Source organism: Mastomys coucha, unplaced genomic scaffold (genome assembly GCF_008632895.1).
Source record: "Mastomys coucha isolate ucsf_1 unplaced genomic scaffold, UCSF_Mcou_1 pScaffold12, whole genome shotgun sequence".
NCBI classification, from domain to species: domain Eukaryota; kingdom Metazoa; phylum Chordata; class Mammalia; order Rodentia; family Muridae; genus Mastomys; species Mastomys coucha.
Window position 1 is genome coordinate 64,743,592 of NW_022196894.1, and position 25,092 is coordinate 64,768,683.

The window sequence follows — 25,092 nt, forward strand, 5'->3', positions numbered from 1 at the left end:
CTGAGAGTCCGAAAGCCCTAAAAGTAAATAGTTGGGCTCTAATTAAGGCAAAACATGCTCCAGTTAAAGGTAAAAATGATTTCCATCCTTGGACTTGGAATATTTTCTAAAAACAGAAATGGAAATCTTTCTGACCAGGGCTAATCTGCTAATATAAATTTAATTAAATTTATTGAAAGTCATTTATGTGAGTCAAAAGTTCAGCTGATCACTGAACTTCAGGTCTCCACTGCTAAACTTGGTCACAATCTGGGAGAAGCAGGCGCTGAGGAAAGAATTTAAATGACTTGGATGTGAGGAATGAGGCATTGTATCAAGTTTGTAAATGCTCAAATTACTTCATTGTGAGGCTGTTGTGAAATATCCAAGAAAGGAAAATGGGGGCAATTTTCCAGAGAAGCAACAGAGGTCTGTAATTTGTGAGGGAGAGAAATTTGCTCAAGAAAAAAATAGGAAAAAGAAAGGAAGAAGTAAAACTATGCTTTGAGAACTAAGTCAGTTTTCAGATTCTATGAGTATATCCTCAGGTTCCCTTAGACTGTATACAACCTCCACCAATTCTGCTGCCAGATTACCCAGAAGGCTGGTCTAAGTATTGCTGAATAAACCTGTCATTAATAATTATTTGGTGTAATTACATAGAAAATATTCTGTTTTATGTCTGGCACTTCAGGTAGTTGAGAGCTCTATATAATAAATCGCCTTTTAAAGTCATCAAACAACGGATTCCATCTCATGACAAGTTTCCCTAGTTGACTTACACATCTCCCATGCTTACTAAACACATCTCCTAATGATGGCTTTGGGATTAAGATGCAGTGGAAGCCCAAGTTAAATGCAGTTGAGAGTACCAATTAAAATACCTCTAATCATGAAATCGTCAGTGGAGAGAATAATTATCTGTCAATTTTATCTCTTAATAGACACATAGCTCTATGTAATGCAGGGCTAGCTGCCTTTTATAAAATAATTTAAAGTCCAGTCTGCATGCCTTCATTTTATTTAATAATGTATAATGTTGTGTCTTTTTGGGTTTATTTGATTCCACATATGTGATTAGCTAGATTCTCATGATGCTCTTTGTTTTTTTCTGATTTTTTAAATCCTAAAATAGACACATGTACAGGCGTTTATATGAATTTACTTTCTACTTAGGAGGACCATCAATTCTATTGTTATTCTTCTATTGAAAGTATCACACTATGTTCTGATACAAATACAAGAAAATTTCAGGCAAACTATCTAGTACAAAAAAACCCACATACTTTAGAGCCTCTAAATATTTTTTTATTATCACAGGTACTGTATTTAACACTATTCATAGGTTTATTCCAACTTTTGAAATTTGTACAGTTAATATCCTAAAAGACATTTTAATTGAACATTTATTAATCTATTCACTCCTTAGACGGATGTGTCCCAGCAGGTTTGGAATATTGTGCCATTTCTTATTGGAGAAGGAATGTGCCAGGAAGCAATATAAAAATCAGCATTTGGATAAGCAGGCAAAGTAAATCAAATAAAGAAAGTTCATAGATGAATCTTTTAGACTCTTAGATGAATCTTTTAGGATAAAATATTAGACAAGACCACACTAAAGTAGCCAGAAATTTCTATTTCTTTACTTGCCACTCAGTAGATCTCTATTTTTTTTTGAAATTCTTTTTGAAAAACATTATTAATGATACTCTGTTATGCTTGTAGACAGGAGTCTAGCATGGCTGCCCGCTGAGAGGCTCCACCCAGCAGGTGACTCAGACAGATACAACCACAGCCAAACAGCAGATGGAGCTGGGGACTCTTAAGGAAGGATTGTGGGCCCTGAAAGTGATAGGAATTCAACAGGAAGACCAACAGAAACAACCAACCTGGACCAAGTCTCAAATACTGAACCACCAACCAAAGAACTTACACAGGCTGGACGTAGGTCTCCCTGCACATATGTAGAAGTGCAGCTTGATCCTCATGTGGGTCCCAAGCCCTTAGAGATGGGGCTATCCTGAATGCTGTTGCCTTTCGGTAGAATATGTTCTACCTGAGCTGCATTGTCTGGCCTCAGTGGGGGAGGATGTGTGTAGTATCACAGAGACTTGATATGCCAGGGTGGGGTGATACCCAGGCGTCCTCCACCCACTCAGAGGAGAGGGGATAGGGAAGGATCATGGAAAGAGGTGACCAGGATGAGGGTAGTGAGCAGGATGTAAAGTGAAAAAGGAAATTAATAATAGCAACAGTAATAATATTAATAATTATAAATAATATAAAATATTATTATAAATAGTAATTGTAAAAAGAAATTTGTTTTACAGAAAAATCAACACTTGATAAGTTATTACTAAGAATCATGGTGTGCTTTGTACATGGAAAAGGGGATACAGAATAATTCCTACTGTCAAAGTGGCATAAACACTTATGTAGTTATTATAGACAGTAACACAGACTTGGCTCAACTGTTAAGAACTGCCAAGGAGAATCTGAGAAAGAGGCAGAGGGGACAAGAGATCTCTCTGTTTGGCTTCTTTATACAGTGAGGATGTATGAGGTACAGTGAGATGATATCATACAGTTGCAGAAATGTTTTATTTTTTTTTTTTGACAATGGTGACTATCACTAAATTATTCACAAAATATGTGAAAAATATCATATACCCAGAAGGATGCAAATACATTGTTCATAGACGCTAGACAGTAGTTAGTTCTGTATCAAAGTAATGTATTCAAGAAGTCCATACCTCAAGGTCCTTCACTTTGCAGACTAAGTTTTGGTGCAAAAATTTAAAAATAAAAATTCCTAACATTTTAACCAGATAGAAGCTTCCAATATTTGTTTGATACTCTATCAGCTAATTCCCCAAAATGTATAAAAAGGTCATGTAACTTTTGAGCCAGAGTAACTCTGTTTGCTTGGTGATATGTAAATAGAATAGCTTTAATATGCCTGTATGTCAAATAAGGTTTGTTTACAATACGGCTGACTCTTCCAGATGTAAGGTAAAGAAGCTACAATTAAGTAGAAAGCATTTCCTAGTCCTGAAGACATCCTGAAATATGACTCCTGGCATCGTGTCACTGAACACTACAAGACAGCACCCGCCCCCTAACCTTTCCCTTAATTGAGATTTGTGGTTGTCAGGGTCATCTTTTAGAACTTACAAAAGGATTACCTTTTCTCCTGGCACCAGAAGTTTTTGACCTTTCTGTTTCTTCACTAAAGAAATGGCTCTAGAATGCCAGTTGAATCCTTAATTTTACATGCGTATGTTGTAAAAAAAAAAAAATCTTTCTTTAAGCTAGTATACCAATGCTTTCTTGTTTTGCAACACTTTACGTTTTGATGAATCTCACAAAAACTGAGTAATCATTCACACTTTCTTCAAGTGCAGACTATAATTTCTGACACATCAAAACTTGCACAAAAATAATGTCTTCATAAAAATATAATTACAGATATGCTATCATAAAGTGGGCATCCAACACATTTATAATAAAAATATTTTGAATGACCTGATAATTTTGGTGAATAAGTACATATTTTCCTTTGAAAATAAACATCGTGCAATGTACTGATCAAGAACATTATGAATTGTTCTGATCTCCAGTTAAGGAAGATAAGGCAGAGACCAGGAAAGACAGGGATTTGAATTCTTGAGAGCAGCTCCTGCATTTCCTTGAGATTGAAAAATATGTTTGATTGGAAACATAGAATGCGTGTAATGCCTTATAGATGAAAAATACTATATAGAAATGTGTAGCAGATTTCATATTTTGCTCTTCACGTATTTCTGCAACAAAATGTCCATTCTTGAGACTGTGTAAAAGCAACTCTTCATATATCTTCTTAGTTCTTTCCTATTTAGTAGTGTTCTCTATTTTTTCCTTATTTTAAACCATAAAATTTGGTAATGGCTAGCAGAATTATCTTTAGAAAGAAGAATGCTTTGAAAATCTTTTCTGATTTAAAAGAATTTCAATCTGGATTCTTACGGCTGGAAAACATATAGTTCTTATAAGTTTTCTTATAATAGTCTGACAGTTCAGTTTCCAGACATTAAATCTACAGAGGGGTTGTTGCATGATGTCTATGGGTAAATAGAAAACAAAACAAAACAAAAGCAAAAACAAAAACAAAAACAAAAACAAACAAAATTCCCATGAAGCCAAACAAATTTCTATGAGGCTACCTGCTAACGAGTTAATTGATAGATTACTTGATATGGCTATCTAGCACTGTTTCTCCTGGATTTATATTTTATTAAAAGTCTAAAACATATGTATTTGAAAAGCTCTAATACATAAAGGATGTAGAAAGTGCTTATGGGGGGGTGTGGGTATAGAGAGTTTTAAATAAAAAGTAGTTAGATTATAATGTCTAGCAAAATGTGGCCGACCGATGCTTTGGTATCTAAGAATATGTACTGCTCTTCAATGGGATTTAACTTTAGTTCCTAGAGCCCACAGCAAGCTACTCACAACCACTCAACACTCCAGCTCTGTCAGGATTTAAAACATCAGGCCTATCCAGACCTCCACTCATACAATTAACTCTATATAAAACATGTCCACATCTATGCATACCCATGATTGAAAGCAAAGTCTTAAAAATATGTAACCATCTAACATCTTGATTAATAACAATGTCTTTCCATATTTTAAAAATAAACATCATCAGTGGACAAGTCGAGAAGGAAAACATGAATCCGGTACAATTCAATGAGGATTTGCACACTAAAATATAGATTAGACTTAAAATCCTGACTAGGGAAAACAGAATAGAAGAAGCTGGAAGACTGTGTACTATGTGACTTAATACAAGGGGAAAGACAAATACTGTAAGATGAAACTTCTCTATACTATGTAAAGTATTTAGACTTATAAAACCAAGAAGTTGAATTCAGTTAATATGGGGGATGTGGTGAGGTATGCGGGAGGGGGGTGCCTCAGTGGGCCCATGTATCCTTTACCCCTGAGAGACCAGACACACCATGGTATAAAGCAGAATAGAGTTTATTCAGGGCATGGAGAGGGGAGATAAGAGGGGAGTAGAGGCAGAGAAAAGCAGAGATAGGGTTAGAGTAGAGAAGTATAGGCCAGCCATGACAACATGGAGAGAAGGGGGGAAGGGGATGGGGAGAGAGAGGGGGCAAGAGAGCAAGAGGCAAGAGAGAGGGGACAAGCAGCCCTTTTATAGTGGGCCAGGCCTACCTGGCTGTTGTCAGGTAACTATAGGGTCAGAGTTTAGACAGAATGCTAACAATTACCAGAGAGAGATGGGGGTAGGGAGATGATGGACAAATGCACCAGAGTTTCAGAATAACTTAAGTCTGTAGGTCTATGATGCAACTTGGTGGCTATAGTTCATCAGAGGACACAAATGTGACCTAAGAATTGTTGAAAATAAACCTTACACATCTAGTAGTAATTATATACAAATGATAAGAACATTAATTAGAACAGAAATATTAACTGATATATGGCAAATACAAGTTTTGTCATACTACATGTTTTATGACTGGAGAGACACTAAAGTGCTTGCTTATAAATATGAGACTAGAATCTTTTGAAAATCAAGGTGCAACATCTCCTGTTTATAACGGTAGCACAGACCCATCAGGATCACAGGTTACTTGTAGGTTATTCATGCTTGCCTGCTCTAGGTTCTGAAAAAGAACATGACTGCAATGGTAAGGTGGAACACTCCTAAGGGAAGACACCAGAAATTGTCCTCTGGTCTTTATAATCAAGCAGGCGTACATGCATGCATGTCTCCTTGCACACTCCTATATTAATACACAAAGTGCACTAAATGGCACACTATTTAGAATGGGTAAGAAACATACTTTTTACATATTCTCAAAAATTGAATATGTATACGTCTCTGTACAACTATTTGCATTTGCATGCAGATGTAAGATATACCCTCCAAAACACACTTTTCTTTCTGTCTCTGTTTCCCTTTGTCTCTGTCTCTTTTTGTCTCTTTGTATCTCTCTCACTCTCTCTCTCTCTCTTTCTCTCACCATTCATGTAAATGAGCCTTTCTGTTAAAATAGATCACAAGAATCACATGCTTAACCTGAAATTTTCATTGGAGTTCTCATTTAAAATACAAAACACGTCCAGTAATTTTCAGTAACATAGTGTACGTAATCTACTATAGCATTGTATCAGTCTATAACATGATCAGTATAGCAGTCATGAATAAGATGTTTCACTTTGTTTCATATAAGCCATCAGATTCTGACACTGGAAGGCCACAGCAGAGTGGCTTGTGTGGCTGGTGGCTGCTGTGTCACGGAGCCCTGAATTATAGGCTCAAAACCTAAGGTTCTTTTGCTTTAGTTTAAATAAATTGTTTAAGATGCTAGTTGGATAATGAAGGGAAATAAAAATCAGCGCCAGTCATGAATCTCAATGGGGACAAAAGTAGCTCCATTTTCAAGAAACAAAACAAAATGTAATTTTCTTTTTGGCTAAAGGCAAATGTTAATATAGGCATTTTCAATATCCTGAGTGGAAAACAGAAAGAAATAAACTCTGGTACACATAAGAAAGACCTCAGTGAATTCTTTCACAGTGTGAGTGCTTAGAAAACCAAAAGTACAGCATTGCTATTAGCGCTGACTTTGTAACAAGAAAAGCCTGAGGAAGTCAGAGAGCATAGCAGCTCTGCAGACCAGTGGAGGAAAGAATGACGCCTTTCACATCACGCAGTACATTTCAAAACTGAAAACTGACAATTGGTGAGAGTGGAGAACAGCAGGGCAGATAATAATTGGGGACTTCATTGCATGCTAATGACTAAGCCAGTGCAACAGCGAAAGTATTTAAGGAAGGCAGAAACCCGATCGATCATTATAGGTTTATTTTTAACAGGCTAGTTCTTTTCATAGGCTTTTAAATTGAATTCTAACATCATTCTCTGTTTCTCCCGAAGAACACATGCTGGGACACTGTGTCAGTGAAGCACATACACCTGTAAGAGTTTGTGTTTAGATGCCTTTATTGTTCTTCCTTAATAGTTTACTTAAAAATTTGAGGATCAAAGACGAAATACAAAGTGAGGGAGAAAATGAAATTTCTCAGAAGTATTTCTTCTACTGGATGTGAATACCAAACAGCAACCACTATGACGACGACAATGACGACGACGACAAAGACGACAACAATGACAACAACGACGACTACTACGACGGTGACGACAACGACTACTACTACTACTACTACTACTACTAGTAGTAGTAGTAGTAGTAGTACAAAACGTTACATTTGATTCTTTTTTTGTGGCTGGCTTTGAATTTCTCCAAATATCTATGCCATATGACATTAGAAAGGAGGACCGAATAAAGGAGTTCCTTACTTGCTGTCTCTTTCCCTCTTTACAAATCATTCTATGATATTAATTCATTTGTGTATGTGAGTGCAACGTGTCAGAGTCTGTCTCTTCTGGGCTTTAAGGAGAAAACGTCAGGTCTCCAGGATTGACAGAAAGGCTCTGGCTCTGACTGCTGACTCATTTCCCTGGCCTTAACAATTGTCTTGTTTTATTTTTTAAAGGATTTGATCTCTGACTGAAGAATTGTTCCTGTGGATAAGAGCATCTGTAATTCTTGCAGAGGACCTGGGTTCAATTCCCAGCTTGCATACAATGACTAACTTGGCTTGTAAAGTACCAGGGTATCTGACCCCTCTTCTAGCCTTTTGGCAACAGTCATGCACATGATATCCACACATGCATACAGGAAAAGTGTCTATACATATAAAATGATAAGATAAATCAATCTCAAATTTCTTTTACAGTAAATGAAGTTCCAAAACCAGTGGCCTTGCAAGTGGCCCTTGCCAAAATTTAGAGGAAAGAGACTAGAAAGAAAAAAGACATTTTACTAATGAAATTAATTTATTTTACTTTCTTGATTCAGTCTGAGATAACGGGAAAGCAAAGATAAAGATAGAAGACGATCATCTCATATTCATTGTGATCAAGAGGTATATTCATATGCCATTATAAAACTGCTTCTGAGCTGAAGGACACTGCAAACCCATAGGAAGAAAAACAATATCAACTCACCAGAGCCACCCAGAGCTCCCAGGGACTAAATCATCAACCAAAGAGTACACATGGAGGGATACATGGCTCCAGCAGCATCTATAGTAGAGGATGGCCAAGTCGGGCATCAATGGGAGGAGAGGTCCTTTGTCCTAAGAAGGATAGATGCCCCAGTGTAGGGAAATGCAAGGGCAGGGAGGCAGGAGTAGGTGGCTTATAATCCCCATGACTGATAAACAAGCACTACTATTTGGATGATAGATACTATGTTGTATATTTGTTGTATATATATGTGATTTATGTATTGTAATATATACATATATATTCTTTTCTTTAAAAAAGTAGTTCTAGAGTAATGGAAACATAGGTGGCCAAAATATAACAACCACTAAAGCATTTTTGATGTTATAAAATCATAATTTAAAATCCAATGCAACAATTTGGAAATTTTTGTGTGAACAGATTTAGAAGAAAATATTTAGACTGTATTCAGTTGGTTGGATTCCTCTGAATAGCTAGAGTGAGACTCAGGAAGGGGAAAAGAGATACAAATCTGCTACGTATATCCTCATAGTCATAAATGCTTTTCTTCTTTCAGATTTTGGGTTTTCACCTCCCCCTTCTTTGAGCAATGTACTCATTCCTGATTTTACTGAAAAATTACTGCAGCTGGGGATACTGTGCCTGTTAAAATGATAACTACTCACTTTAGAGTCCATATATCTGAACAGCAAGCACTGTTATAAACTCAAGCACCCAAACACCAGGCTATGGAGTCCCTTCCATGCTAGAGGTCAGTAAACAAGTAGAGTTTCAGAAAAGTTCACTGATTTATGCCATTAACCGAGAGGAAATATAACCATGGGGAGCAAAGGGCTTTGCATTTTTCAATCTGTAGTCACTGTTCTAAAGAAAGCCCATGGCCTTTACAACTGTGAAGTAACTCTGTCCCTCATAAAGAGCTGCCTTATATCCAAATATTTCAAAATAATATGTCGTGCTCATGAGTACAAAGAAAATCTTTCAAATTCTTTAGAAATTGGTCATGAAGTATAATCGCTTCTAGAAAAACAGATCACATGGTTTTCAATAAGATACTGAGCAAAGTATGCTATTCTTATTGAACATCATTATTTTCCCATTTCATACTTCACAAGGCTACCCCTCTTCTTAAGATTCTCAAATGTAACATATCTGAATTCTATGGTGTATATAAATATGAGAGAAATGCCTCACTGCTGCTACCACAATTTGTCCTATACAGACTGGACCAAATTGAAGAAAAGAATTTAACTTGCCTATGTCTTTTTGCTCTGTTCCTTGCGTATAGTCTTAGAATTTGTGGGAAAATCATGTGACATGCATGTAACTTCTCATGATGCACTTTTACCTGCCTTAACATTCCTGCATCAGATGACCAATGCTTTTCAAAGACACAGGTGACAACTGAATGATCTGTTACTTGGCTTCTATTTCTCTTATTTAAGAAATATTTAAAAATGTATTTCCTATTAATCCCCCACCCAAAGCATCTGGAATGCAGCAACAGTGTGTGTGCTGAGCCATATTTCACCATCATATGTTACTGCCACTTTTGAAGCAGTAGTAGTTTACCAGCTCCATCCTTGCTCAGGATAGAACAATCAGGCCAATGCTAAATCAATGCACTCTTGCTGTACCCTGTGGTGGGACTGTTTATTTTCCCTAAGAGAAAAAGAATAAGTGGGGTTGCTATGTATGAAAAAGTAGATACATGATCCTGTTCTTCTCATTGGAAAGTAAGAAATCTTTCATGGAAAGTATAAGAAGCAATTATTGTACTCTTTGCATAACTGGGACAAATTTGATAAGTTCTTTACTGGCATAAACAAAGAATGTTCTCAAGCACTTCAAGTATTCAGGAGGAAATGCCATAGTAAAGGAGAGGACATATTCTCTCCCTTCCAGGTAATCAGAGCTATTGCCCAGTGAGAACCTGTAGCCTTTGGAATAGAGTTAGCCAGGTAGAAACTCATTTTTCCTTTTGGATGTAAAGAGTCTTCCTAGACAGTCATTGCAGCATGCCTGTTACAATATAGCTGCAAATGAATCCTTGCAGGATGCTTGTTACAATATAGCTGCAAGTGATGTTTTTTCAACCCATGGTCACAAGCCAATGGACATCACCTTAAAGGAAACCTTTATGGCTACAGGGGAATCAATCCAAAACTAAATGCAACATAATCGACATTAATGACATTTTCTTCTATCATAAACACTGAATTGTTTCAGGCTCATCCTTTACTTGGGGGTTATATTATGAGGTTCTGGGCATGAAATTCATGATGTCCATTTGGGATAGAGAAGAGTCTGACCACAAGTACTGTCATTTTAGATAAGGAAAGCAAACTTTCCACAATGAAATTGGGAAAGCCAGAATAAAATTTATAAATTTATAAATTTGAAAATGTCCAACATAATGTGGATAGAAACTCAGACTCTTTAATTTTTTCAACATTTCCTAAGACAAAAAATATATCAATTTCTTTGTACTATATACATATTATATATCCCAAAGATCGCTACAATTGATTTGTTATAAAGGAAATCTCAAATGCAAGATCGGAAATTGCAAATTTTATTTTAGAATATTTTTAAATTTTTTTTGTGACAATAGTTTAAAGGGATTTTCTTGAAAATTTTAAAAAGACTAGAAAGCATGAACAAAAAGGCATGATTAATTAGGCTTGCCTCAATTTAAGTCAATTAATCACAGATATGCTGGAATTATTTACATGATAAAAGTTTTTCATTTTGTTTAACATATAGTGCCACTAGCATGAGGAAAGACATGATGGTTTGTGTCACTTTAACTTAGTCTATCCACTGAGATAAAAAAATGAGGAAATATTCAGTTTAATAGGTTATCGACATTGTTATTGAGTTGAACTTTGTTATTGATCTCTCTTATGTGTAATATTTTTGGATTGCTGTTCTGAGGTTCTGTTCATGTTTGCCTGAATTCTGCTCCATTTGTTTTAGTACTTAAATCACTGGGATAATTTGACTAAACAGAAAATATTTGCTTTTCTGGAATTCTGAGCAACTATAAATCCTTGGTCTGATAAACAGTATAGTGAACATTCACATAAGAGGCCAGAAGCATGTAGTTAAGTTTTGAAAACTGTAGCCCCACTTTTATCTTTGTATAATTTGTCAGGTATGGTCTCTCCAGTGAAAAACAGGTTAACCTAAGACAAGTTGCCTAAACCCAAAGTAACTGACATACTTGATTTCACATTGTTTTCAGACGCTAAAAAGACATCCATGATTTTACACACACACACACACACACACACACACACACACACACACACACAGCAGCTGTTTGGGATATTTTGAAGTTTGTTTTTGCCTTACAAAGTCAAAATTATCTCTACAATTTCATTTATTTTTAGTTTTTAGACTTTACAACAATATCAGAACAGTAGTAGCAAGGTATATGCATTCTAGACTTCTCTTTCCTTCTCAGATTCATAATTTAAACAGTATTATAATAATAATTATAATTTCAAGTGTAATGCCTTACATATTCACTGTGAGATTACTGTTTGGAAAGGCAAGACTTCACATGGAAAATATCAATAAATTCAGAGATTTTAGTTAAATGTACTTATTCTACTTTTATTCCTCATGATTCTAATGTATAATGTGCAATCTTTGTATTGTAACAACAAAAAGAAAATGGAGGTAAAAGAAGTTGAATGTTTTTCTTCATGGGGATGACTATTATAGTGGCCACTACTACTCTCAGGTCTTTTGTTTGTGGACTGGTGTAACTAGCTATCACTTTAATCTACTAACTTATCTTATTCATGTCTATTGTGTTATTTTTAGCTATGAACATGCATATTTAAACAATCTTTGTTAATAGTCCTATTAAATATGCAATATTGATTCTTACATTTTAGTAATTATTTTATAATTAGGTAAATTAGGAAATAACATTCTATCTCTGTAATAACACAGATATCTTTAAATGAATGAAAATCTAAATTTTATCTGTGAACGGAAAAGAAAGACACACAAAATATATTAGTTTGATTTTTATCAATGCTTTAGCACATGTAGTACAGTGTATAATAAAGTATCTTTTATAATTCAATTATTGAAGTAAGACTGTTTTAATATTTCTATGTCATGAAAATTTCTATGTCATGGACATAGATACACTTAGAAAAAAATATCACTAATGAATATTTTGTAGATAAAAATATCAAATTATAGTTAAATCTATTTAAAACTCAGTTCATTTGCAGTTATTACATTTTCTCAGTAATTGTAATACAACAATTAAATGAAAGTTTATTTTTGTAAGAATTAGACCCCTTAGAACACTGCCTTTTTGTACAGGTGGATGTAGCTGCAGTTGTTAACATTTCTGTATTATGTTAGACACCCTAGAAGTGCAGACTCCAGTAAATTTATTTTTAAAGCCCTATGGCAAGAATGAAATGAAAGAAATCCTTTTGACAGGAAAGAAAAACATAGGGTTGCAAATAGCATTAGGTGATGACCAGCACACACTTGAACATGCCCAGGGGGAAAATGGCTATATCTTCCTCTAATAGATTGCAAAAGACTCACTTTAACAGAGAAAGATATAATAGGACCCCTTTTATAGAACATCTATTTACTAGGTTCTTGTGCTTGAAAGGTAGGAATGAAAAACTGAACAAGAGTTTCTGGGCTTTCAACAGATAAAGAATCTGCATATGAATGCTCATTGTTTCATTGATTTCTGTAAAGCTTTGCCCTGATGATCTAACACTACAAAGCAGCCTTACCCTGAATGTCTATACACGACATGGAGATTCACTCTGTATGTGCATTGTACAATGCTGTTAATTAAAACTTGAGTGTCTTTGCTTCCTCCAGAACTCTGAAAGGATAGTGTGTGATCCTAAATCACAATCACAACCTTCGTGCTGCAGCAGGAAGAGGAGGCCTATTTATATTAATGCCACGTAGTTCAATAAGATTTGTTTGCTAAGATATCCAACTGCATGAAGGATGTGCTACTTGTTGACTACTAAATATGGATTTTCTGGGTTTTTTCCCCCTTTCTGCAAGACAACCTGTAAAAATAGGATCATTGAAAGAAAGCTCTGGGCACAATGAGCTAAAAATACTTAGAGCATCTCTATTGGGTCTTTATCCCTGACTAAATTGTTTTATCCAACTAAAATAACTAGCAGTACAGGTTTTAACCATACTTATACACAATTTCTATGTCAGATATAACCATGCCTATCTCTGCATTTACAATTTAAATATCATCAATGTAACAAGAAGTTTTAAGGTGAAATTAAATTTTTTGGTGAAGTTTCTGTAGAATAATGCAAGACATATAATGTTAGAGAAACACAGGGTGCTTTCTAGATCATTTTGTATTTTGTATAACTTTGTTTAGTACACCTTGTGATAGATACTAAATTCCTCAATATGAATTATTAAACCAGGGGTTCTTGAGGAAGTCAACTAAAGAACTGAAGCTTGGCTAAGTTTTATCCTTTCCATGATTTTATGTAAAAATTGAGGGAGTTGATCAGTCCTGACTCTTTCCCGAATTCCCTGAGGGCAGAGAGGTCTTTGGTTGCTTGAGTCCAGTATATAAGGTGAATCAACATTTGCTAGTATTATTCATATTCACCAGTACGTTTCAAACATCTCTAGAATATATAATATATAAATAAATATCCAATATTACATACATTCTGAGTAAAGAAATGTTATTGTGCTTAGTTCATATATATATATGGAGAGAGAGAGTGAGAGAGAGAGAACATATATATATATATATATATATGGAGAGAGAGAGAGTGAGAGAGAGAGAACAGGAAAACACAGTTTGCATATACTTAGCAAACATTTACTTTGTGGATAACTTTAAATGTTTTAATTGAATTAAATATATTTTATTTTACCTCTCTGTGTGTGCATGCTTTCTTATGATTGTGACCAAGTTTTCACAACATATCATGTATGTAAAGATCAGAGGATAACTTTCAGAAGTTGGTTCTTTCCTTCCTTCTTAGGTTCTAGGAGTTAAACTCAGTTTCTCAGTCATAAGCAGCCAGTCTTTTTTTCACTCAGAGAGCCACCTTGCTGTATTTGAATAACTGTTATGTATGTTTACTAGAATTCATATACCTCATTTATTTTTATCTGGATAATGCATTTTAAATTTATGTTGAAAACATGTGTGTGCACATGTGTGTATGTATGTATGAATGTATATATGTATGTATAAGAAATTGCTCGATTGTTTTGTATTGGGGTTACAGAAAATTATTTTTAAAATTTAATAGCTATTCAATCCATGTTTGCTAAACAAATTAATGGACAAATTTGTAATAAAAGTTGATTTGAGCTGGCTGGTGGTGGCGCACGCCTTTAATCCCAGCACTTGGGAGGCAGAGGCAGGCGGATTTCTGAGTTCAAGGTCAGCCTGGTCTACAGAGTGAGTTCCAGGACAGCCAGGGCTATACAGAGAAACCCTGTCTGAAAAAACATTAAAAAAAAGTTAATTTGTAAGAATATTCATCATAGTGTCCACCCATGATCATTAGACAACACTACATACAATAAACAACCTATACTTCATCACAACAGTTGTGTCAAGTAAATAGAAAGAGAAATCTACGTGAGTATTTGGATTCCAAACACAAGATATGGCCATGAGAAAGAAAACAAAAAACAAAAATCATATTTTAGAAATGTCTGAACACTAGTGTTTTTCCACCCTTTCTAATAAATTCTTTTCAAACACAAGGAAAAGCTTTATAATAGAGGACTGTGTCAAACAATCCTAAGCTATTAATCACTGAGCATTGAGCCAGATGCAATAAACAATCTCTTCACAAGGAGCTTTTGGATCTATTCATTGTTCTGAGGTATCTCCAAGGGAATAGATGCGGAAGCAATATTAAGTAGCTTACTCTTGTTTCTTTTTTAAGTCCTTAATATAAGACATACAGTAAGACATATAAATGCTGTATGAAATTTCTCATAAGAGTTAGAGCATTTAGTAGGCATTTTAGTTTCTGTTTCTGTACATGGATGGTTAAAATCTTTGAGACAGTAATCAATTTATTTATTTTTTATTTTATTTCTTTGATAGAGATTTTACTCTATAGTATAGGATAGGCTAGTACTCAATGTGCATCCCTGGCTGATCTTAAACTTAGAGAACTTCTACATCTCATGTGTTCTAAGATTACATGTGTGACTCAGCACGTCTGACTGGCTTCTTTTTAAGCAAGCATTATGTCACATTTTTTTTTCCTGTTGTGTAATAATTGAACTTTGCATTACCCTCTTTGTAAGCACTGTAACTATTTACAAGATAGTTTAAATCAGTTTTAACATTTATATATTAAATTGCATTTCAGTAGGGAACGTGTGAAAAAGTATAGCTGATATGTAAAATGTTTATGAATATAAAATAAAATTTAATAATGGTTTGACATAATGTTGACAAAAAAAATATTTTACTGTACTTCCAAGATGGCTCAGTGGTTAAGAGCCATCCTAAGTTGGTGGCTCTTTCCATGGATCGAGTTCACAATTGCCTATAATTCTAGTTCCAGGGATTTTCTGACCCCTCGTGATGTAAAAGAAGTTCAAGGGCCTAAATTTGACTCTTGGTAAATGTTTCACACCCGTGGTCTTAAAATATGTCCTACCTCAGCCCCAATGCGAGCCCTATTTATAGTCTTAGGTATTGGCTGGGCCAGTCAGATCTCATTTATTTGTTCATTGTTTCTTCATTATAGATTCTGCTTTTATGGTGATCCCTGGAGTGAACAACCTTGTAAATTTTGTACAGCATCAGATTGCTTACAAAGCTGTGCTAAATTGCAGTTTGTGGCCAGGAGACTGACTTGCTAAAACTTTTTGGAAGTCTGTGTTTCAATATAGTTTATTTTTTGAAAAGTTTTCTTTTCTTCAAAAAGCAAAGGTTTGTAAGAATTGAAAGGAATTTATTAATATTTATTTTATTTTTCTCATGATATAAAGGGAAATTTTTCAATACTATATACAAGACTTGCTTTCTCTGTGTTTACATGGTGACAGATAGGCAAACATAAATTCAGTTTACAAGCATCATCTTCAGTGCTCTCTCGGGCTGATCTGTTCTGCGATGGGCATTTAATGCTGAAGATAGTTTCCTGATTGACACCAAATGATAGTGACATAGTTCCCCATCTATAGTCTCATCTTTGAGCCACAGATTTTATTTTCAGATTTCAGATCTGAAGCTGGAGAGATGGCTCACCTATTTAAGAACAGGTACCGCTCTTGTGGAAAGCAGTTTCACAATTGCCTCAAACCAAATTGTAAGGCACCCAACAACCTCTTCTGACATCAATGGGCACTCTGTTCTCTTGAACAAATCTACACACAGAAATACACACACACACACACACACACACACACACACACACACACACTACACACACACACATACCACAACCACAAAGAAACACACACATATCACATAATGAAAAATAAGGAAGTTAAATTCTAAAGTATAATAAATTACATATTAAACAGAAATACTAATCATAAATTATATGTGTACTAAATAACATTTATCTGCTTGGTATATATCAGTGATTAAAATTGATGTGATGTTAAATTATCTGAGAAAGACTATGAATGAAGGAATTAATTATATTTGAAATGGCAAATTTCAGAAGAAAAATGAGAGCAGGGTACAGGCTCAAAGGCAGAGATGTTGGCATGATTTTTAAAAATCACAGTTGGGGTAAGTCACACCGAAAAGCTGTAACTTGAATAACAATTTCTGAATCCAGGAAGGAATTGTGGGAGTGAGTGATGTCCAGATTGAAAGAAAAGGAGAAAGGGAAAGAGCCATTACTGGGGAGTCTGTGCAGGGCTGACTGCAGAGTCAGCCAATGGAGTTGGAGAAAAGCAGAAAATAAGTGGAGGGAAATCAACAGAAATGATTAAACAGCACTATATTGTGCAATATGGTAACATGACACCAGATAGCACTGAAAATAGGTATAACATATCTGAAGAATTTTAATTACACCCAAAATTATTAATTTGAATCTGGAAGACAAAGGGTTTTGCTGCTATGTTTGTGAATGTTATAGGGAATATATTTGTACTCTATTATGCAATTTGAGTGTAAATTTAAATAAATATTTGCAACGTGTTGCTAATGTTATAGTAAAAGATCATTGATTCTTTAGGGGAAAATCTACATTTCAAAATCTACATTTTAAATTGGGAGAAGGATTTATAATTGAAAAAAATAAGCAAAGTATAATCTTTCTAATATGTGAATATTATAATGTGTAGAAATGTTGATTTAATTAAAATGCATTAAATTATATTAAACTATAAAGGTAAATTATTCCTATATTAAGATAACTAATATAATATGCTTTCATGTGTCTTTTGCATTTCAGCTGTTATGCCATAAGCAATAATGATAAAAACTTTTTGTGGTTATCAGAAAAATAGAGATTCATTGAAGGACTTCCAGTGATAGACCTATAAGAGTAATTGCAATTGTATCTCTTAAATGTCTTTTATGAATAAGAGTTGTTTGGATTTTGCATGTGTGTGTGTGTGTGTGTGTGTGTGTGTGTGTGTGTGTGTGATTGTGTGAGTGTGTGTGTGTATATGTCTAGGTATGTGTGTGTGTGCATGTATATGTCTAGGTGTGTATGTATGTGTATGTCTAGGTGTGTATGTATGTGTATGTCTAGGTGTGTATGTGTGTAAATGCATGCACATTTCTATTTGTTTATGTACATTTGTGAGCATGGTGTATGTACACATGTGTGTGCTGCAGATGCACATGACTAGGCATAGCCATGCTGAATCCTCAGGAGGAATTAAAGTTTCCCACTGTATTACTCTCCACCATATAACCATGAGACTGATTCTGTTACTGAACCTAGAGATAGGTTGGCAGCTACTAAGCCCAAAGGGTGTACTTACTGGTCCTTTTACAGTACAGATGATATAAGTTTGGGTATGTCTGTCATACAGCAGTCCACAGAATTGAAGTTTTTCCTCCAGGAAAAAGGAGAAAGGCTCACGAGTCTAAGAAAACAAATAAACTTCCCTGCCTGGGCAGGCTGAAACTTTCAAGACTCTCTAGGGTACATGCTCCATGTGATGGAAGCAGCAAACTGCTCGGGCAGGTGTGGAGACTCACCACGCCTGCAGCCTGAAGGAGATTTATGCAGAGACCTGAAGGCTTAAAAGCTCTCATAAGTCACCACTTGTATTGGGGTGGCTTTTTTGTTGATGTAGCTGCATTTAAATCATCCTGCTCCAATACAAATTAATAGTTCCATAAGCTGGATTTTGGAAGACTGCTTATATAGATCTGTCATGAATTCCCGATCTATAGTAAGTAGATGTGTATGTTCCTTACATCTTATCTTCCTATTTCAAACTCTTCTTGTGCACATTACTTAAGCACTCAGCCATGAGTCCAGCCTCAAGTTTTCCTCTGTAGACGATTTCTGTGGAGCAGTCATTAGTGCTTTTCATGTAAGTAAATCTACGTTATGCATTCTATATGCACTCCAATGTGTATTGTAGCATAATTACATCCTTTGACTATTCAGGAAGGTATTATTCATTTTTCTTGAAATCTGCTTCATCTAATATTCATACTCGCTAAAGAGGAGGAGAATGAAGAGCACTACACAAACAAAGATACCACTATAACTCAGCTTTGATCTTTATTTTAAATTGCTCACTATCTCTAGAAATAAAATTCAAAGACTGTGCTAATTCCCGAGTATCAAAATCAAACATATATTCAAATGTGCCTTAGAGACCTGTGTGTCAGAAAAAAAAACTAGATATTTTACATTGCGATTCCCCATCCCTTGATCACACTGGAATCAACAAATTAAATCATCAAAATGGACTAATGATGGAAAGCCAAGAGGGCAAATGCTAACATACAATATTATTTGTACAAGTAGAGTACTTGTCAGTTCCAAGACCTACAAGCCCTATGGTAATTCAATACAGCCTTGCAAAATTAATCCCAAATAAATCACATGCCACTCTGTGATTGTAGGGCATTCATTCTTACAAAATTTTAAATGAGAAACAAATCCCTCTGAATAAATGATAAATAGTTCAAATATCCTGATCATAGAGATTTTTAAAAGGTATCAAATTTTGATATTTTACATAGGTCTAGAGAAGAAATATGGAAGCAGACCTGTTAAAACTGTATTTTGGTTTAATGCACAAAGCTCCCATTAGTGTTAATGGGAGTTAAACACATAAATCCATTGCGCATCAATAGAAAAGCGGAAGCTGTAATCTATAAAATGAAGGAATTAAATCATTATGAGTAATTCTTTGGCACGTAACCCCCTCTAAGTTCTATCAAGTACATAGTCTGACTTTTTGAAATGGCACTTAAAAAGATTTTACACCCTAATTGAACAGTCATTCACTGGGCTTATTTTTCACTTAGATCTCTCCTAATATCTGAGAAGTAGAGTTTTTAAAATAGGATCCTGGATGGTAAAAGCAGTAATTTCTCATCAGGGAATATTTAACAAGTGGGAGCTATTAGACAACTAGAGGACAAAAATAATTAATCTTTAAAAGACATATCACTTTGGTATTATAAGTCACTCAGTTTTCAGGAGGGTTTCTTCACTTCTTACAAATATAGTTTCATACTTACTATTATATATAGGAATACATCTTATTTTCATATTGAATAAGGCTATTTGGAAATAAAGATAAAAATTCATGTTAGCAAAGGTATATAATTTACTTCTTTTAAATTGTTATAAACATTTTAAAGACAACACTATGTAATATTATTATGGTAGTATATGGTTATATTTATATAGATTTCTATAATGTTAGTATCACAAACAATAAAATATAAACCTGTATGCTCAGACCATGGTGACTAAAAAACAATCAGAAAATGCCTTTACATACAGAGTGATGTTCACTAACAAAATACATCTTTGCCAACAGAAATGGTTGGCATATTAGCAAGCTAAAAGATGCACAAACAATCCCTGAGACAGGGAAAATTGAAGTCTATTGGCCTTTATTTTCTGTTAAACTTGAAATGATCTAGACTCACAAAACATTAATACATTGTTTTGACATGACCATCTAATCATCTTTTTAAAATAATATTATCACGCCAGAAAAAAATCTCTGTCAACAAAGTTTTGCTATCTGAGAGGACCTGAGTGTGTTCTGCAGAATGCACATAAAATTCTATCATAGTTCTGGGAAGGCAGAGGAAGTAGGATACCAAGGGTTTACTCATTAGATGATAGTTTCAAAAGAGAGATCATAAACAAGAAACAAAGAGGCAAGCCTCAAAGAATGATATCCAAGTATGTTCTCTCTCCTCAATCATGGGCATGTGTGCTTGCACACACCTGAGCCATTTCTGACTTTGTGAGAATGCGGTGACACACACACAACAACTTACCTAACTACCATAGTTTAAAAATAAAAGTGAAGTAGTTACTACTACTTAAAATTAAAAATAAGGAATTATTAAAATGATTAAATGATAACCAAGAATGTCATAAATTAATTGAATTGTCATTCTTTCCCTGAATGTGATACAGCCCTAACCTGATCTAGTTAAGAATCATTTACAATGATGTGGTCTTAAAATCTATTCAAAAGCTTATGGATTAAATTATTATTTCCTTTCTAAGCCACACTTAGGAATCTTTATCTTAAAACTCTAATACCTTTAGTATCAACCAGAGGACATAGCACACTACTCAGTTATTTATATACTTGTGTATGTGTATATATGAGTCAATGTCTTATGGTTGATTGTGATGGCATACATCTGTGTGTGTGTGTGTGTGTGTGTGTGTGAGAGAGAGAGAGAGAGAGAGAGACAGAGACAGAGAGACAGAGACCGAGACAGAGAGATAGAGAGACAGAGAGACAGAGACAGGGACAGGGACAGGGACATGGACAGAGAGAGAGCAGAGTCAGAGAACCACTTACAGAACTTAGTTTTCTCCTTCAATTATGAGGATCCATGTTTCAAATACAGGTCATCATGCTAAGTGACAAATGACAAGTGAAGGTGTTTATCTGCTGAGCCATCTCATGGGACCAGTTCTTTTCTTTTTATTCAACTGTGCTTTATTTATGGGTTAAATGAAAGAATGGACATAGTATAGTAGAAATTTTAATTTGAGACCTGAAATTCTTTAAAATAAACCTAATATTTTTTCTTATAATAAAAGTATATAAGGTTAATCATTTTAATTTCATTGAAAATAGATTCTTTCTCATACACCTCAACAACAGTTTCTTCTTCCTCTTCCACCCAACTCCCCTTTTCCTCCCTTACCCCTAATCTACTCTCCATCTGTTTCCTCTTCAGAAAAAGAGCAGGCCTCTAACAGATGATAGCCAGTCCAAACAAAAGAAGATACAGTAAGACAAGGCAAAAGCCTTCCGATCGAAGCTGAACAAGGCAACCAAATGGGAGAAAAAGTACTAAAAGCAGGCAAAGGAGGCAGAGACACACCCATTCCTACTGTTCAGAAGTACCACAAACATATAACAATCTAGCCCCCATAACATAAATATAGAGGACCTGGTACACATCCTGTGCTTTCCACTTCAGTTTCTGTGAACTCATGCAAGCCCTGCTTAGTTGATTCGATGGGCCATGTTCTCCTGGTATCATGCACCACTCCCAACACACACACAAAAATGAAAATAATTTTCCATGTCTTCAGAAACTTGGAAAAAGATTGATTTTTGTCTAATGTATTTTAAGGAAACTTGTTAAGTAAATAAAGTAGAATTTATTCTGATTTTTCTTTTGTTCAAATTCAAATTCAATCATTTTGTCATATACTGAAAGCAAATTTCTTTTACTCACAAATTTACCACAATTTTGAAATTAAAGGACATTGCTTAGATGAGAAAATAAAAAGAAACTACCAGTAGTTAATGAGTAGACTGTATAAATGAAAATATGTTTATATATATAATTTATTTAGTATTTAACATGTGACAATCATTTATATAATATAAAATACCCCTAGAGGAAATTGGCTACTAATAAAAAGAAATATGTCTCTTTTGGAGAATTTTAAAAAACATAACATTGTTTATTATATGAGAATATTAGCGTACACTAAGAATGAAATTATGCTGGGCTGTGGTGGCATACACCTTTAATCCCAGCACTTGGGAGGTAGAGGCAGGCAGATTTTTGAGTATGAGTCCAGCCTGGACTACAGAGTGAGTTCCAGGAAAGCCAGGGCTACACAGAGAAACCCTGTCTTGAAAAACCAGATTTGGCCTAAAATAGTAAATAAAATCAAAGTTCTGGCAACACATAGCCCTGATAATATACAATAGAAATCTTGAAGTTAATATAACCGTACTTGTTTCTCATGGCATACCAATTCATTGTCAATAAAATAAAACAACTATAATAGAAGCTATGTCATGTTTGATGATTTACAAAAATTACATGTGTGTTTTTTTATTTCGATATGGTATTACTCTGAGGATATAGTATTAATTTGCCAGAGGTATTATATATGTATTTACATATGTACATGGCTATCTATATTTATATCTATTATTTCTCTATTATATCACTTACTTGTAGCTAGCAAATATAAGGTAAGGCTGAGGAGATGGCTCAACCAGTAGAGGACTTTTAATCAAACATAAGGAGCAGAGAAACCATGCACAAGTGGTGTATGTATAAGGTGACTAATATGTTATATGTATGTATGAAATGTATATGGGATATATATGTCTATATGTAGGATATGTACACACACACATACACACACACACACACACACACACACACACACATATATATATATATATATATATATATATCACATGGAAACATGTATATACTAATCCACACCAAAATTTATAAGTGGAAAATACCAAGAAACAATGCACAGAGATAGCCTGTCATGTTTAGTTTATGATCAAACCATCTATTGACTCTGTGTACAAAACATGGAATTATGAGTCTCATGCAATATTTAATATTCAATATATTTACTTATATATATTCTGCTAAAGTATCATTGCATTTTTGGAAAAAATTATTTGGGGGAGGGCATACATAACTTTTAAATGGGCAATAAAGCACATGCGATGTCCTGAAAATGTAACCATGGCACAAATGAATAATACAACCCATAAGTATAGCCAGGGGAATAACATTAAAACTTAAGGAGTGAACTCTACATCTACAGTGTCAACCCCCCTTTTTTCCATTATTCTGCCCCACAGGGAATATCCAAGTTTTGCCCACAGTAATTTAGAAGCACTGTTTCTGAAATAGAGGGGAAAGGCATCGACGGCCATAATTGAACCATTCACTCAGCTTTCCTTTGAGAGCATATTTGATTGGCATAATATAAAAATAGAATACACATTTAGAAATAGACTTAAAACTGCACTTCAGATGAGGACTAAATGGTTCATGAGACTGGCGAAGGAATGTCTCTAACACTGCAAATCACTCACTTGAGCCCAGCTTACATTAAAGTGACTAGTTCATTACCATAGAAAGATCTTCTGAAAGTGGTCTCCTGGAGACCGAGCCTCAAAAAAGTCACCTTTTAATTAATGTTCCCCTCTCTCTCTCTCTCTCTCTCTCTCTCTCTCTCTCTCTCTCTCTCTCTCTCTCTCTCTCTCTCTCTCTCTCTCTCTCTCTTTGTGTGTGTGTGCTTATATACCAAAAATCTATTTATAGGAAACATCTACCCTATCTATTTTGTATTACTCATATTCATTATATATGTAATATAATTCAGATAAGAAGTGTATTTCGTTCTGAGACCTTTGGCAAATGGTTGAATCTCTGACATGTGTTTCAGGAAAGAATTTGGATTTGAGTAAGATCACTCAGTACTTGCAAAACTAGAGATGAGCGTCCTTTCATTGTGTCATGACTAATTCTGGCCCTTGTATTAGATTTTATTTCTTTGGTGTTTGAATCTAACTTTGCCTTTGTAAGTTTAAATCTCTATTCATGGATCACACTGAAACAGTTAAGCAACACAGATGAAAACCATGCATTAAAAGCCCAGGTTGTAGGTCTATAGCAGAGCCTGTCTGTGATGCTCCCTGTTTGCTTTAGTTTCAGTGGTGTGGGTGATCATAAATTTCTTAGAAGAGATAATAGATATCTGAATGATGAGGCAAGGAATGGCAGGAACAGGAGTCTGAATGTGATCCTACTTTTGTTCACAGAAGGAACCTATGTGAAGCAATAATCTGTCACATGCCTCCTTTGTTAAATTAAAATGAAAATACTATAGTTGAAGGTATTAAATAACTAAGGACAGTGATATTTTGTTTTCTAAAATATTAACAAATGAAAGGAAGTATTTTATTTCCATGTGCTTCCATGATTGGCTTATGTTGCCTTGTAAGCTAAGTTGATCCATTGGTCTTACATCTCTACAAACTAAGGAAGCAGGGAGGAAGGGAGGGAAGAAGGGAAGGAAAAAGGGAGGGAAGAAGGAAGGGAGAGACAGAGGGGGAGAGGGAGGGACAGAATTAGGAAGGAAGGAAAAATATAAAATGAACATATATACAATTTAACGGAATTGGTAAGAAGATGATTTAATAAATAAATACACTTCTCTGTGATTGTCATCCTAATATGGAGCCAAAGATGACCTACATGAATTTTATTTAATTTTAACCTCATTAAATATTATAGTAATTAAACTTACTAATAAATAAAGCAGAGAAATATTTTTCATCTTCAAAATCAAAGACAATCTGAATAGTTTGTGTCCAGTGTTTTCCCAGAACTCTTTTCCCACTTGGAGACGAATTAATTGGTACAAATACCTAAAGGAATGACAAGTGAGGATGTAAATTCATTGACTAGCATGCTGAAGAAAAACAATACAAGGAAACCTCTCCTATGACTGGTCATTCATATCTACAGAAGTGACAATAGTTACCTTAAA

At 34.8% G+C, this 25,092-nt stretch overlaps 1 protein-coding gene and 1 pseudogene across 4 annotated transcripts in view; one reads left to right on the forward strand and one right to left on the reverse strand.

Moving 5' to 3' along the window:
• Positions 1–7,850, forward strand: part of LOC116086214 — a 44,590-nt pseudogene extending 36,740 nt beyond the window's left edge.
• The window catches only part of Cadm2 (cell adhesion molecule 2), a 941,141-nt gene that overhangs the window by 799,052 nt on the left and 116,997 nt on the right, over positions 1–25,092 (reverse strand). The gene's annotated exons all lie outside the window — the stretch shown is intronic.